This window comes from Silurus aristotelis (assembly GCF_946808225.1).
Source record: "Silurus aristotelis genome assembly, chromosome: 22".
Classification (NCBI taxonomy): domain Eukaryota; kingdom Metazoa; phylum Chordata; class Actinopteri; order Siluriformes; family Siluridae; genus Silurus; species Silurus aristotelis.
The window spans coordinates 19,524,860-19,537,957 of NC_139595.1; the positions used below are offsets into that span (position 1 = coordinate 19,524,860).

The 13,098-nt window shown below is 41.7% G+C and overlaps 1 long non-coding RNA gene across 1 annotated transcript; it reads right to left on the reverse strand.

Moving 5' to 3' along the window:
- Window positions 1–9,758: 9,758 nt before the first annotated feature.
- Window positions 9,759–12,615, reverse strand: LOC310717815. The gene is made up of 3 exons (XR_014530943.1): window positions 12,055–12,615; window positions 10,326–11,142; window positions 9,759–9,945 (listed from the first exon to the last, which is right to left on the reverse strand). It is a non-coding gene; the product is annotated as an uncharacterized lncRNA (long non-coding RNA).
- Between the last annotated feature and the right edge of the window lie 483 nt (window positions 12,616–13,098).

The following is a 13,098-nucleotide window of genomic DNA, read 5'->3' on the forward strand; positions in this document are numbered from 1 at the left end:
GATATTGGATATTGACTCCGTTAATAGACTTTTTACTCACAAGTGCATCTGTTGAAAAAAAACTGGTAGAATAAAAGCTGGATTTCAGACTCTCTTCTGTCTGTCTTTCTTTTTTTCTAATTTTCTACCAACCCTGAAAGTGTGATTAAAGAATTTAAAAGCGAACATGGGGTTATGGAGAATTGATTTGGACATGCTGCTTTGTTCCTACAGAGTTCATCCAGCTCATCTTCTGTCTGGTGTTCTCTCTGTCTCATCACTGCTACGTGGATATGCCACAAGATCAGCCGTAATTGACCTTAAACTCGTCCCGGGTTCGGCAAATTATCCTCAATTAGGGGACAATCATCCTCGATGTATATCACCTGCGAATGTCTCACAGATGTCACGGCTCGCCAAGACGTCAACCTTTTTCAATGTCAGAGATGATTTGATTGAGGAATGCTGGGGACGGATGAAACTCATCCTCTTAACGTGGTCATTAAAATTTCTCCTCAAAAAAAGAAAAAAAAACTCCTTTGCCAAAAGCTCCAGTGCCAAATATACCCGAGCACGAGTGCCCTTGTAATTACTGCTGAATAATCTATATGTCAAGGTCAGGGAAGTGAAGCATAATCAATTAAGAGTAATTGGCCAGCTGTTTTTGTTTAATTGGGGTAATTTTAGAGTCATTTGTTGCCAACACCTACATAGCCTCAAGACCCTCAAAAAGTCCCGTAATTGGCCAATAGACGGAAAGAATCGATGCAGCCCATGTGCTACCACTCTGAGCTAATAGCGCTATCATGAGACTTCGCAAGCCCAGAACCATCTGGACGTTTCAGGATCAAATCCTTGACCAGGGATATTTAAGCTTGAACTTTGGCCTCTGTGAAAGATGATTCATCTCTGTCAGAAGACTTGCTTTAATCTAGTGACATGACGATCCTGAGTCAGAACAACACAATGTTCTGGCTTTTTCCTTTTTTTTTTTTATTTCCAGCCATGAGATCTTCATTAAGATGAAGATCTGCTCATGAAGGCTTTTTTCCTGCAAACTTTATACCGCTAAAATAGTTTTATCCACTTTTAGCAACTGAAGCCAATTATCTGTCAGTTTAACCTGAAGTAGAACTGTGTACATTTTTCACGCCTCCAACTTTCCTCCTTGCTTCCTAAACCTTGTTCCAGGTCTCCATGCTCTCGTAGAACATGTAGTAATCGACATCCAACCTCTGTGAATCCATGTTTTATAGACTCAAACGCAAGGCGAAGCTCATTAGAAGGGCTTAGGTGGAATATTAGACGGTTATTTCACTCTCCACAGAGACTGTAAAAAAATCAAAAATTAAGATGACTCTCCATGTACTGAGTAATTTATGTTGATCAGATCAGTGCGGACTCTTCACCCGTTTCATATTTCTTCAAGTCTAAAATAATAAGCAGTTCGCCCACATATATATATCTCAGAGTTTCTTTTTTCTTTTTTTCCTGTTTTTAAACTCGTACCCGAGGAGTTCGATTCACAGCACGTACAGATCGCTCGCACTTACGTATCAAAGCCAAGGCGAACGTCTCCCTGCCTGGTAGAACTTAAAAAATATTTGCACCGTCAAAGAGAGGTTTTAATTGAAAACATCTGCTGAGGTGTGTCGCGCCGAGGCGGCTTATGTCAACAAAGAACATGGTGGAAATATTCGCCAACAACAATGGTGTAATTAAATCAGCCAGATGTTACCACAGCTCGATCTGTAGCAGGAGGAGGCAGTCGTTCTGCTCAGAGTGCTATTTTACGGGGGGATCTTGACTTGCATGTACTTTAGGGAAGTAAGCAAATACAAATACATCATTCAGAATTAAGAGCCGGGGTCCTGATGCTTTCATTAAGCTGCTAGTTTGTTTATATTTTGGGAACTGACTGAATTTGTTAGGAATGAAATCAAATAGTAATAATAATAATAATAATACCTGACTGAGACGGTGAAACACAGACCTGCTGTCTCGAGACCAATTACAACCTGTACAACCTGGACTCATATAGCTGAGGTCAAGGATCTACAAGTCTGAGCCTCGATTCACAAAACAATTAAAGCTCCTGGTGTAGGTTACACACACTCCAAATACAGATACAGGTAGTGTTGAACACGAGCAATAACACCACTGAATCTATGTCTATCTATCTATCTATCTATCTATCTATCTATCTATCTATCTATCTATCTATCTATCTATCTATCTATCTATCTATCTATCTATCTATCTGTTAAACAGATAAATAATTAGATGGATGAATGAATAGATAGATAGATAGATAGATAGATAGATAGATAGATAGATAGATAGATAGATAGATAGATAGATAGATAGACAGACAGACAGACAGACAGACAGACAGACAGACAGACAGACAGACAGACAGACAGACAGACAGATAGATAGATAGATAGATAGATAGATAGATCTGATAAAGATACTGTTAGTGTTTGGTATAAACGTTCTCCAGTTGCAGAAGCAACGACACCAAATTCCTCCACAGCCTTCCATTTGCTCAATACTAAAAATCCATAAAAATATTTTCTCTTATTGGCCTTCCGATTCTCGTCCGTTCTCTAACAGGATTACTGAGTGAAACCCAAAGAGATATCAGTCTGTAAAACACATATGCCAATATGTTAACACGTCCCACAATATCCCTAAAATACATCGTTTCCATTTGTATAATGGGAACCAGCTGCTGGTCCAGATGCAATATCTGGCACAAAGTGCAACACACACACACACACACACACACACACACACACACACACACACACACATATAAACACACACACACACACACATGACCCAGATCCGGCTTGAAGTCCTCGCCGCAGTGGACCAGTGTGATGGAGTGTCTGGGCAAAACCCAAATCAGAACAAACTCCTCAGGGGACTGAGTTTCAGCACCGAACTCCTCCAGTACCCCAGTGTAACCCAGGGGAGGTTGTGGGGGTGAGGTGGTTGGGGGCTTCAGGGGTGTGTGTGTGTGTGTGTGTGTGTGTGTGTGTGTGTGTGTGTGTGTGTGTGTGTGTATATACGGCTCCCTCATGCTGGGCTGCTGTTGTCACGGTGTGGCCTTCGGGGAGAATGCTAATAGTGGCCTTTGCTCAAAGAGCCTTGGGAGGCCACCGTTTGTGAGTCGTGCTCTCTTCCTGCCTCCTGATGGGCTTTGTGGCTTTTTTGTTCAGCTTTCAGTCAAAAAAAAAAAACCTGAAGAATTCTTCTGTTAAACGCTGCTGGCTGCAGGAGAACGTGCCGTCACTACGTCAACAAAGACTTTTTTTAAATATGAAAAGTCATCATCATCATAAGTTTTATCACACACTTCAGTAATTACAGCAATATACACACTGTAAAGTTCCTGTTTCAAATGTAAGATAGTGGGCTAGAAAAAGCTGGTAAGAAAAAAGACAGTTAGCTATGAGCAATATTGTGGGACAGTAGGAATACAGTTAGCTAGCTAGTAATGTTAGCTGCCAGGAAGACAGTTAGCTAGGAGCAATATATTGGGCTAGCAGGAAGACAGTTAGCTAGCTAGTAATGTTAGCTGGCAGATATACAGGTTGCTAGCTAGTAACAGTTATTTAGCAGAAAGACAGTTTGCTAATTAGTAATGTTAGTTAGTAGAAAGACAGTTAGCAAACAATTAGCTGGCAGGAGACAGTTAGCTAGTAATGTTTGTGATCAGATACAATTCTGGTTGTCATGGTGATACTTTGACAGACTCGTGTACTGAATACACAGTGATGTAAAGCTGAGACTGGTAAATGTTGAATGACGGATTATAGCGACACACTGCAGCTTCCCAGTTCACAGTCTGCATCCTTCTTTCTTCTGTCCTGCTTTATGAACGCAGCTCTGTCACACTGGAACTCGCCTTGCCCCAATAAAAGAGCTCACGAAAGGCTTATTATCTGTGAAGAATATGGTAATATGGTTATATTTACTCCTGGCCTGCTTCCGATTATCCTGAGCGGGTCTGTAAATCCCGATTACGAGATGGAAGTTAAACGGCGGTGGTGAGTTTGTCGAGACGTAGCGAGTTCTGCACTGGGAATCTGTCGGCTGATTAAAGTCGCCAGCTAATCGATGCTAAATCCGTAAGGTAATGGTCAAAGGTAATTCACAGCGAGGCCATGTGAGGCGTTTTAATGGCCTTGTCTGAGAGTGCGAGCGCAGGATCAGGGGAAGATAAATTCGAGCTCCTGCTGAGTTTCCATTGACCTGCTGAGGGCTTCTGTCCAGGTCACTGTGTTCTCTCAACAGCTCCAACCTCAGCAATGGATCAACATTTTAAGGTACAGAGAGGGATGGAGGTGGAGGTGGAGGGAGCTGGTGCTTGTCTTTAAAAAGAGGACAAGTTGCCTTGTGGGTAATAAGGTGTTGCTGTACGAGAAAGAAAGAAAGAAAGAAAGAAAGAAAGAAAGAAAGAAAGAAAGAAAGAAAGAAAGAAAGAAAGAAAGAAAGAAAGAAAGTGTTTTAGAGAGAATGAGATGTTGGATAGACACTCCCCAATGAGCAAAAAGATGAGACGAGAGAGAGAGAGAGAGAGAGAGAGAGAGAGAGAGAGAGAGAGAGAGAGAGAGAGAGAGACAAGTGCAGGATTTTTTAAAAACTTGAAAGGAGAGTGAGAGAAAGGGAGTGAGGCGTGGAGAAAGGTTGGTCACCAGCAGTAACGGCATCCTGCAGTGACACTAATGACTGCTGAGAGACACAGTAATTACAGTCTGCCTGTACCTCTCCTCTATCTATCTATCTATCTATCTATCTATCTATCTATCTATCTATCTATCTATCTATCTATCTATCTATCTATCTATCTATCTATCTATCTATCTATCAGTCTTGGTGGATGGATAGATATATTGTACAGACAGAAATATAAATATTAGTAAAGTATATATTGGTTAAGATTTAGTTTATTATTCATTAATTTAATTAACTCTCTCTCTCTCTCTCTCTCTCTCTCTCTATCTGTTCATCACGTTAGATTTTCACTGTTCCTTATAAACTACAGTTTTTTCTAACAGACTTTCTCAGATTGACCTGCTGACAGTTCTTGGGGTTTGGGCTGCGCCCGTCAGCGCCACCCATGCAGCCGTCTTCACACTCGTATTCAAATCCCTCGCTCTTTTCTGCATTGAAATGTAGCAGTTTCATTAGAGATGAAAGAGTGCGTGGTGGGAACGGGCGCCACAGCGGGCCGTCTGATTCTCCCGAATGACCCGTAGCTCGGGTTCAGTGAATGAAGGCTTCTGCTGGCAGGGCCGTTTATTCACCAGCCATTTCATTTGGCCCACTTTTCATGGTCATCTAAACAGGCGCTCCAATTTTCCTCCCTCGCTGCGGCAGAGCTTTTGTGGTGCGCTCTGTACCGTGTCTACTGGGAGCAAAAACTTGGCATTGTTCATCTCCAAACTGTGCTGCCTGGCTAATGAAATGAATCAAGGCCCTCTGAACATTTTTGTAGAGGTTTCTACAGTTTTTATGTGTGTGTGTGTGTGTGTGTGTGTGTGTGTGTGTGTGTGTGTGTGTGTGTGTGTGTGTGTGTGTGTGTGTGTGTAGTTTTACAGTCCATCGCTTCATGTTCATGATGGTACGATTAAAACCACTAATCCCAAGGCTGAACTTTTCCTTTACAGTGTGTTGTATCACATTGGATTTTTTATCCCGTAATAGTTACATTTAACACCCCATGAAACAAGCTAGTTCCTGTTCTCACTTATGTTATAGCAGCTTTAAACGTTCCTCCCCTCATTTTCTTTTCCACTCTCTTTCTCATGGAGACTCGTCATGTCAGCGAGAAACCCGAGAAGACGTCCTCAATTCAGCAGCGAATCAAAGCATTTGTATTAAGAAATTAGCAATGAAACCATTTAGGTTGTTATTCTGTAATTTATTTGACATTGTGTTATAAAGGTAACGTTGATGACTACACAGTGATGAGGAAGAGGAGAAATAAATCTAGACACACAATCAGCTCGCGGGAGTGTAAAGGGTTAATCATTAAAACCTGTCCGATTCCAGCGAGTTGGATTTTCTCAGTTTTTTTGTTCGATCTCAGTAACATGAAGCGACTCGCCGTGATGTGGATTTTTCCCTGATTGTTATCAAGCTGTGAGATTTCTCTTCTCTTCTCTTCTCTTCTCTTCTCGCTCTGTATTTTTTTTCCTTTGTGTTTTTTCCCTCTCATCTCTGTGTAGGGTTCATCTGTGATAGATTTAATTATTGTTCCCACGATAAATCTAGCATCACATGCCAGATGTTTCCTGTGAAGGGGACGGCATTAAAAAACAGGACACAGTGCATAAGCAAAAAAATATTAAAAAAGGAAAAAGAAGCATGTTTTCCAACATCATACCGAACCTGGGTTTCATCCAGTGATAACACGCAAACGCACAAACACACGTAGATACAATAATTACCTTCTGACTTATTTCTGCATCCACATCTGCTGGACCTGATTTATGGAGTGATGGATTAATTAATGAAAGGATTGAGTGAACGTCTTTAACCTGCTGATCTTCAACCTGCTGATCTTCAACCTGCTGATTCAACACAAACTTACAGTCCGGAAATCACATGACTGATCAAAAATATTTCTTATACCCTCGGACCATAACTGCACTGTAACCTCGTTCATGGATTTTATGAGTAAGAGAAACAAATAGTGTTTGCGTTTCATCCTACTTTTATTTTATCTGCAAGTGGAGCATTCAATTACACACGAGTTAGCTAGCTAATATTAGTTAAGCGCTATGTTAGCTATACACACGAGTTAGCTAGCTTATATTAGTTAAGCGCTATGTTAGCTATACACACGAGTTAGCTAGCTTATTTTAGTTAAGCGCTATGTTAGCTATACACACGAGTTAGCTAGCTAATATTAGTTAAGCGCTATGTTAGCTATACACACGAGTTAGCTAGCTTATATTAGTTAAGCGCTATGTTAGCTATACACACGAGTTAGCTAGCTTATTTTAGTTAAGCGCTATGTTAGCTATACACACGAGTTAGCTAGCTAATATTAGTTAAGTGCTATGTTAGCTATGCACACGAGTTAGCTAGCTAATATTAGTTAAGTGCTATGTTAGCTATGCACACGAGTTAGCTAGCTAATATTAGTTAAGCGCTATGTTAGCTATACACACGAGTTAGCTAGCTAATATTAGTTAAGTGCTATGTTAGCTATGCACACGAGTTAGCTAGCTAATATTAGTTAAGCGCTATGTTAGCTATACACACGAGTTAGCTAGCTAATATTAGTTAAGTGCTATGTTAGCTATGCACACGAGTTAGCTAGCTAATATTAGTTAAGCGCTATGTTAGCTATACACACGAGTTAGCTAGCTAATATTAGTTAAGTGCTATGTTAGCTATGCACACGAGTTAGCTAGCTAATATTAGTTAAGCGCTATGTTAGCTATACACACGAGTTAGCTAGCTAATATTAGTTAAGCGCTATGTTAGCTATGCACACGAGTTAGCTAGCTTATATTAGTTAAACGCTATGTTAGCTATGCACACGAGTTAGCTAGCTAATATTAGTTAAACGCTATGTTAGCTATACACACGAGTTAGCTAGCTTATATTAGTTAAACGCTATGTTAGCTATACACACGAGTTAGCTAGCTAATATTAGTTAAGCGCTATGTTAGCTATACACACGAGTTAGCTAGCTAATATTAGTTAAACGCTATGTTAGCTATACACACGAGTTAGCTAGCTTATATTAGTTAAACGCTATGTTAGCTATACACACGAGTTAGCTAGCTTATATTAGTTAAACGCTATGTTAGCTATACACACGAGTTAGCTAGCTAATATTAGTTAAGCGCTATGTTAGCTATGCACACGAGTTAGCTAGAGTATGGATGCGGTGGTGGATGTAGGTGCTGAGTTTACGAGGTGATATTAAAAAAATTTTGGAGACTCTGTTTACATGAAAGTTCTTTATTTATCTACATTTTTACACCATCATCTTACAAATAGTCCCGTTGCACAGAAATACAGCATTCCAGGGTTCCTGCCACTTCTGCAACGTGTCCTAAACGTCTTCTTTTTAAAGCATGTCAAGCAACTTCTGCGATTAGTGCCGGATCTCTGCAAAGGTGTCAAAACGGCGAGCCGGATCTTCATCTTCAGGAAGAGGGCGAAGTCTGCAGTGAGATCCTCTGGATTGTTCTTCGAACGGTTTCAACATTTCCGTGGGTTGCGCTCATCAATGGTTTTCCTGATCTCTCATCTTTTTCCGCTGATGTTCTTCAGCCCTTGAAGCACTTGTGCTGCTCGAAACAATCTGGCTAACAATCAGGTTTAAAACAAACCCATTCTCTAAACCAGGTGAGTGAAAGTTTCAGTATTTACACCAGCAGCATTTTTCTCCACATTCCGAAAGGTGGAAATGATCCGGCAACTTATTAACGCAAACATCTCATCTAGCAAGGTGTTTTAAATGTCACAGTCAATTTGTGGATTTTATCCCGTCACGGTGACCCCGGGGCCCCGCCTGCCCCTCCCACACCGCACTTTTCCGCCTGCCTTTCTGTCTCAGGCTTAACTACATGAGACAGCTGACATATGCTCGACAGCCCACACCTGCCTGCGCCGGCGCTGTGATCGCAGCCAGGCTGTGGTCCGAGACGTGAAGGTTCTGCTGCTCAACTCATCCGCTCCACATACTTCTGTCCTCACATTTCCGACAGGAGCCGACTTCGTTCTGGAGGCCGTGTGTGAAAACGGGCACTCGGCTGACAGATGTTGGCGTCCCAGTGGGCAAGATGTGGGTGTCATGGGTGACGGCACAATGTGCATCCGAAATGACGAACACAGGAGTGAACTCTCTCTTTCTCTCTCTCTCTCTCTCTCTCTCTCTCTCTCTCTCTCTCTCTCTCTCTCTCTCTCTCTCTCTCTCTCTCTCTTTTGCTCTCCCTCCCTCTCTTTTTCTCCAACTATTTATCTTTCTTGGTCTGTCTGTCTGCCTCTCTTTAACCCTAACCCTATCTGCTTTTCTCTCATTCTGTCTGTTTGCCTCTGTCTTTCTTTGTCTGTCTGTTCAACTGCCTGCCTCTCTGTCTGTCTGTCTACCACTCTGTCTTTTTCTCTCTGCCTCTTTCTCTGTCAGTATGTCTGCCTCTCTTGGCAATCTGTTTTTCTCTCACTCTGTCTTTCTTTCTCTTTCTGTTCAGCTATCTGTCTGTCTGTCTGTCTGTCTGTCTGTCTGTCTGTCTGTCTGTCTTTTTTCTTTCTGCTTCTGTCTGTTAGTCTGCATCTGCCTCTGTCTGTCTGTCTGTCTGTCTGTCTGTCTGCCTCTCTGTCTGTCTGTCTGTCTGTCTGTCTGTCTGTCTGTCTGTCTGTCTGTCTGTCTGTCTGTCTGTCTGTCGCTATGGTTGCCTCTTTCTCTGTCCATCTGTCTGTATGCCCTTCTCTCTGTCTGTCTGCATCTGTCTGCCTGTCTCCTTTGTCTTTCTTTCTTTGTCAGTCTGTCTGTATGCCAGTATGCTTGTCTGTCTGTCTCTTTCATGCATTTAGTCATTTATGGTTCTGTTTAATTTTGTAGAACAAGTTAGTTCCTGTTCTGATTTTCATAACAGTAGCTATAAACACTTGTTCCAATCTCTCTCTCTCTCTCTCTCTCTCTCTCTCTCTCTCTCTCGCTCTCTCTCTCGCTCTCTCTCTCTCTCTCTCTCTCAAAGTTAGACAGACAAAAAACTTGTAGCTTGTATAATTAAACTGTTTATTTGATATTAATGGAAGGAGTCTCCAGTGTCAGGGCAACACTACGTGTAACAATTAACAGACAAAAATACACATCATTCTTTAATTAAACACATTAAAGCATCTTGTAGTTGATTGTTTTCTTCACGCAGAACGATCGCAAAATGGAAGAGCCCATGGTGTTGCCTTTCACGTGTGAACACGCTTCATCTAAAAAAACCCAAACAAGTGTTGTGCAAATGAGATATTCAAATAGATTACAATTTATACCAGGATGGATTTCTCAAACATAATTTCTCTCAGGTTTAAATAATGTATAACTGAATAATTATTATCCTCAGAGCAATGTGCTGCTGGATCATTAAGCCTGAAGAACACCAGGTAACGGACTGCGCTAATCTGAAAAACAAAAGTCACATCCGTTTTTTTATGAGGCATTATAACTAGCTCGAGCACAGAAACGAGCGTCGTCGCTGCCTTAATCGAGCTTCACCAAATCATTAATTTGGGTCTAATTAGAGAATAATGTTCCATATGAATATGTAACAGTAGTCATATGTTGCAATATTCATGTAGTGTGCAAGTATTACCCAAGGCTGAGCAGATTGAATAGCTGCGACACGCGCCGCACACGGCGCTAACACTGCTAACAGTCACTTCTGTCGAGAACGACGCGGCGCTCCATCAGCGCTCAGTCTGGGTTTTATCCAGGTTTGAGGAAGAGTCTACAGGAATTCACTATGGACAAATAGTGGCATCCACAACACGGCGTGTGTAAAAAATCACATCAATAACGTGAGAACCATTTGTGATGAGGAAATACGTACAGAATGGTACATGTAAAGAATCGTTTGGAAATGAAGAAAGATGATCATGTGACCAATGAGGATTCATTTGACAAAAAAAAAAACGTATTAAAAGTTGAATTGTGTCAAAAATGGGAAATAGAAATTAATGTCTGGTGTAAAAAAAATCACATCTCATGAAAACACTGTAATTGTAAATTTCATGTGAATCAACTGAATCGTGACATATGACTCATCTCATGAGGGATTTCCTCTGGAATAATGATCTTCATAACCGAGTTAAATACGACAGCGTCTGGAGTTGGAGGGCCGGCGGTGGAACAGTGTAGATAAGTGGAGGTCGGGAGGATGTTGTGTTTACGATGGCTGGGTGTCAGACGCCGCTTTGTGCCGAGCTTTTATCAGCCCCCGATGTGATCCCTCCGGCGAGAGAAGGCACACAATCACAGAGCACTGACAGTTCAATTTCACACTTCATTATTGGGCCGCCGAGTCACTCAAAGAGCCGCCATTGTTTTGGTTCTGTTCTCTGATGCTGTTCATTTTTCCTCTGTAAATTGGTCTGGAGCGCAATATTATCCAGCGGCCTCTGAAGAGCCTTCTGCAGAAACACAGAGGCCGGGCTTTCATTTAGAGAGCAGAACAACACCTTAAAGATATCTCTACAAGCAGAGATGAACTCATCCCAGAAATATCACAGATAGAATATCTGATTTAATCCAGGATCGAATCGCAGGCAACACCAACCTCAAACTTTGCCACCTTTCACTGAAAAACAACAGGTACAACAACAAGTACCCACTTAAACGTAAAATCACGCACCTTTAAATAAGTAAAGCTTTAAATGACAAACGCAAACAAACATGAAGAGCTCTGTGATTCGCTCGAATCCTCTGAAGATATCATGATCACGAGTGAAAAGAAATTCATGTTTTTAAATAATTCATGTTTATGAATTGTGTTAAAAAAATTGTATGATTTAATTTATTTATTCTCATTAATAAAGTTAATGAATCGTGCAAATATTCACATCTGGATACAAAAATCTGCATGAAACTAGCAAATCTATCTAGCTAACACCAAAGTCTAAAGAAACGCATCAGCAAATCTGTTCCCAAAATGTACACTCTTACATTAGATTCCTTCAGCACATTGTTATCTAATTACTGTTATTTTAGCTTTGACTATTTGACTATTCCAGCTAGTGTTTTGTTAGTTTGCCTTTTATATCTGAACTGGCTCTTATGCAGGGTATACACAGATAGGGGGCGCTGTACAATGTAATTTTCTGTGGATATTAGTTTATTAGTAAATGTTTTGCTATATATTATTAAAGTCGCAAGGTCTCAAAGGTCTGACTCCACCCCCGAGATCAGATTAAAGGTTAGATTTATCCAGGAATCAGACGCATGGTCAATGCACTTAAACCCTAATGTAAAATATCGACCACAAAACGAATATCAATGCTGATCCTGTTTTTAGGAAAACTGCTCGGACACGTGTAATTACAGACCTCTCTTATCGCAGCTCCTTTTTGAAGTACCTTCAAAGTCCGAGCTTCATTTGGGATGCGGTCGGCAGTATTCCGGAGTAAACAGACATCAGGACGGACGATAAGATGCTGGCAGGCAGACGGGCCTCTTTTCGAAGAATCGAACGTGACACTTCAAACATCCGCACTCTGGTGTTTGGCAGAAGTTATTGATTTATTAGTGAGCAGGAAATCCGCTCCAGTTAGACGTGAAGTGCTTCGGGTCAGTTTTGAGACGCTGTGATCACGTTCCCGGAGTTGCTCTTGACAGATCGGCTCCCCGCACGGCTCTGCAGCTCTGCAGACGTTTCGAAAATTCAGACGAGTTGATTCCAATTATTTCGTTTTTAAACTCTTCTTGCTTTTTACCTTCAGAACTCGGAACAAAAATCGATCCCTGACACGAATCAGCAGGGCTGTGACTTAAAAACGCACGCTCTCCGTCGATGCTGATTGGACGTGCTGAATGAGCTCGGGCAGATCGGACCCCCCCCTACCTCCTGACAGCACATCACCGTGCATGTGCTTCAGTGCTGAGCTGCACTGATTTCCTGCCAAAAGCAAGTCAACCAAGTCAGCAAAAAGACCTGAAATATCATAAAGTTATGAAGTTAACTTCGGCCTGCGAGGAATAGAGCGAGCTCGTGTAAGAGGCGGCCGGTGAAGCTGCCTGCATGCGGCATGAGTTCAAAGCGGTCGAGCTCACTGGGAGTTTGGCTCAGAGGCTCTTAAATGCCGGGATGTGGAGTCAGAAACGTTGCCAGCTGCATTATCCGTGGGCAGCTGGTGGATGCTGGTGCAGCGTGTCAAACCCTAAACATCTTAAACACATTTCATAAAGAGCATCGCTGCAACACACACACACACACACACACACACACACACCTCACTATCTAGTCTCTATAAATGAACTCCCATTTGACTCGTGCCTCTAGTAATTCGTTATAATATTTCTAGTATGATATCTTCAGTGTTGGCATCAATGTTTAAACGGAATCCTGGTGGATCTCATGCTCCCAGCAGTTC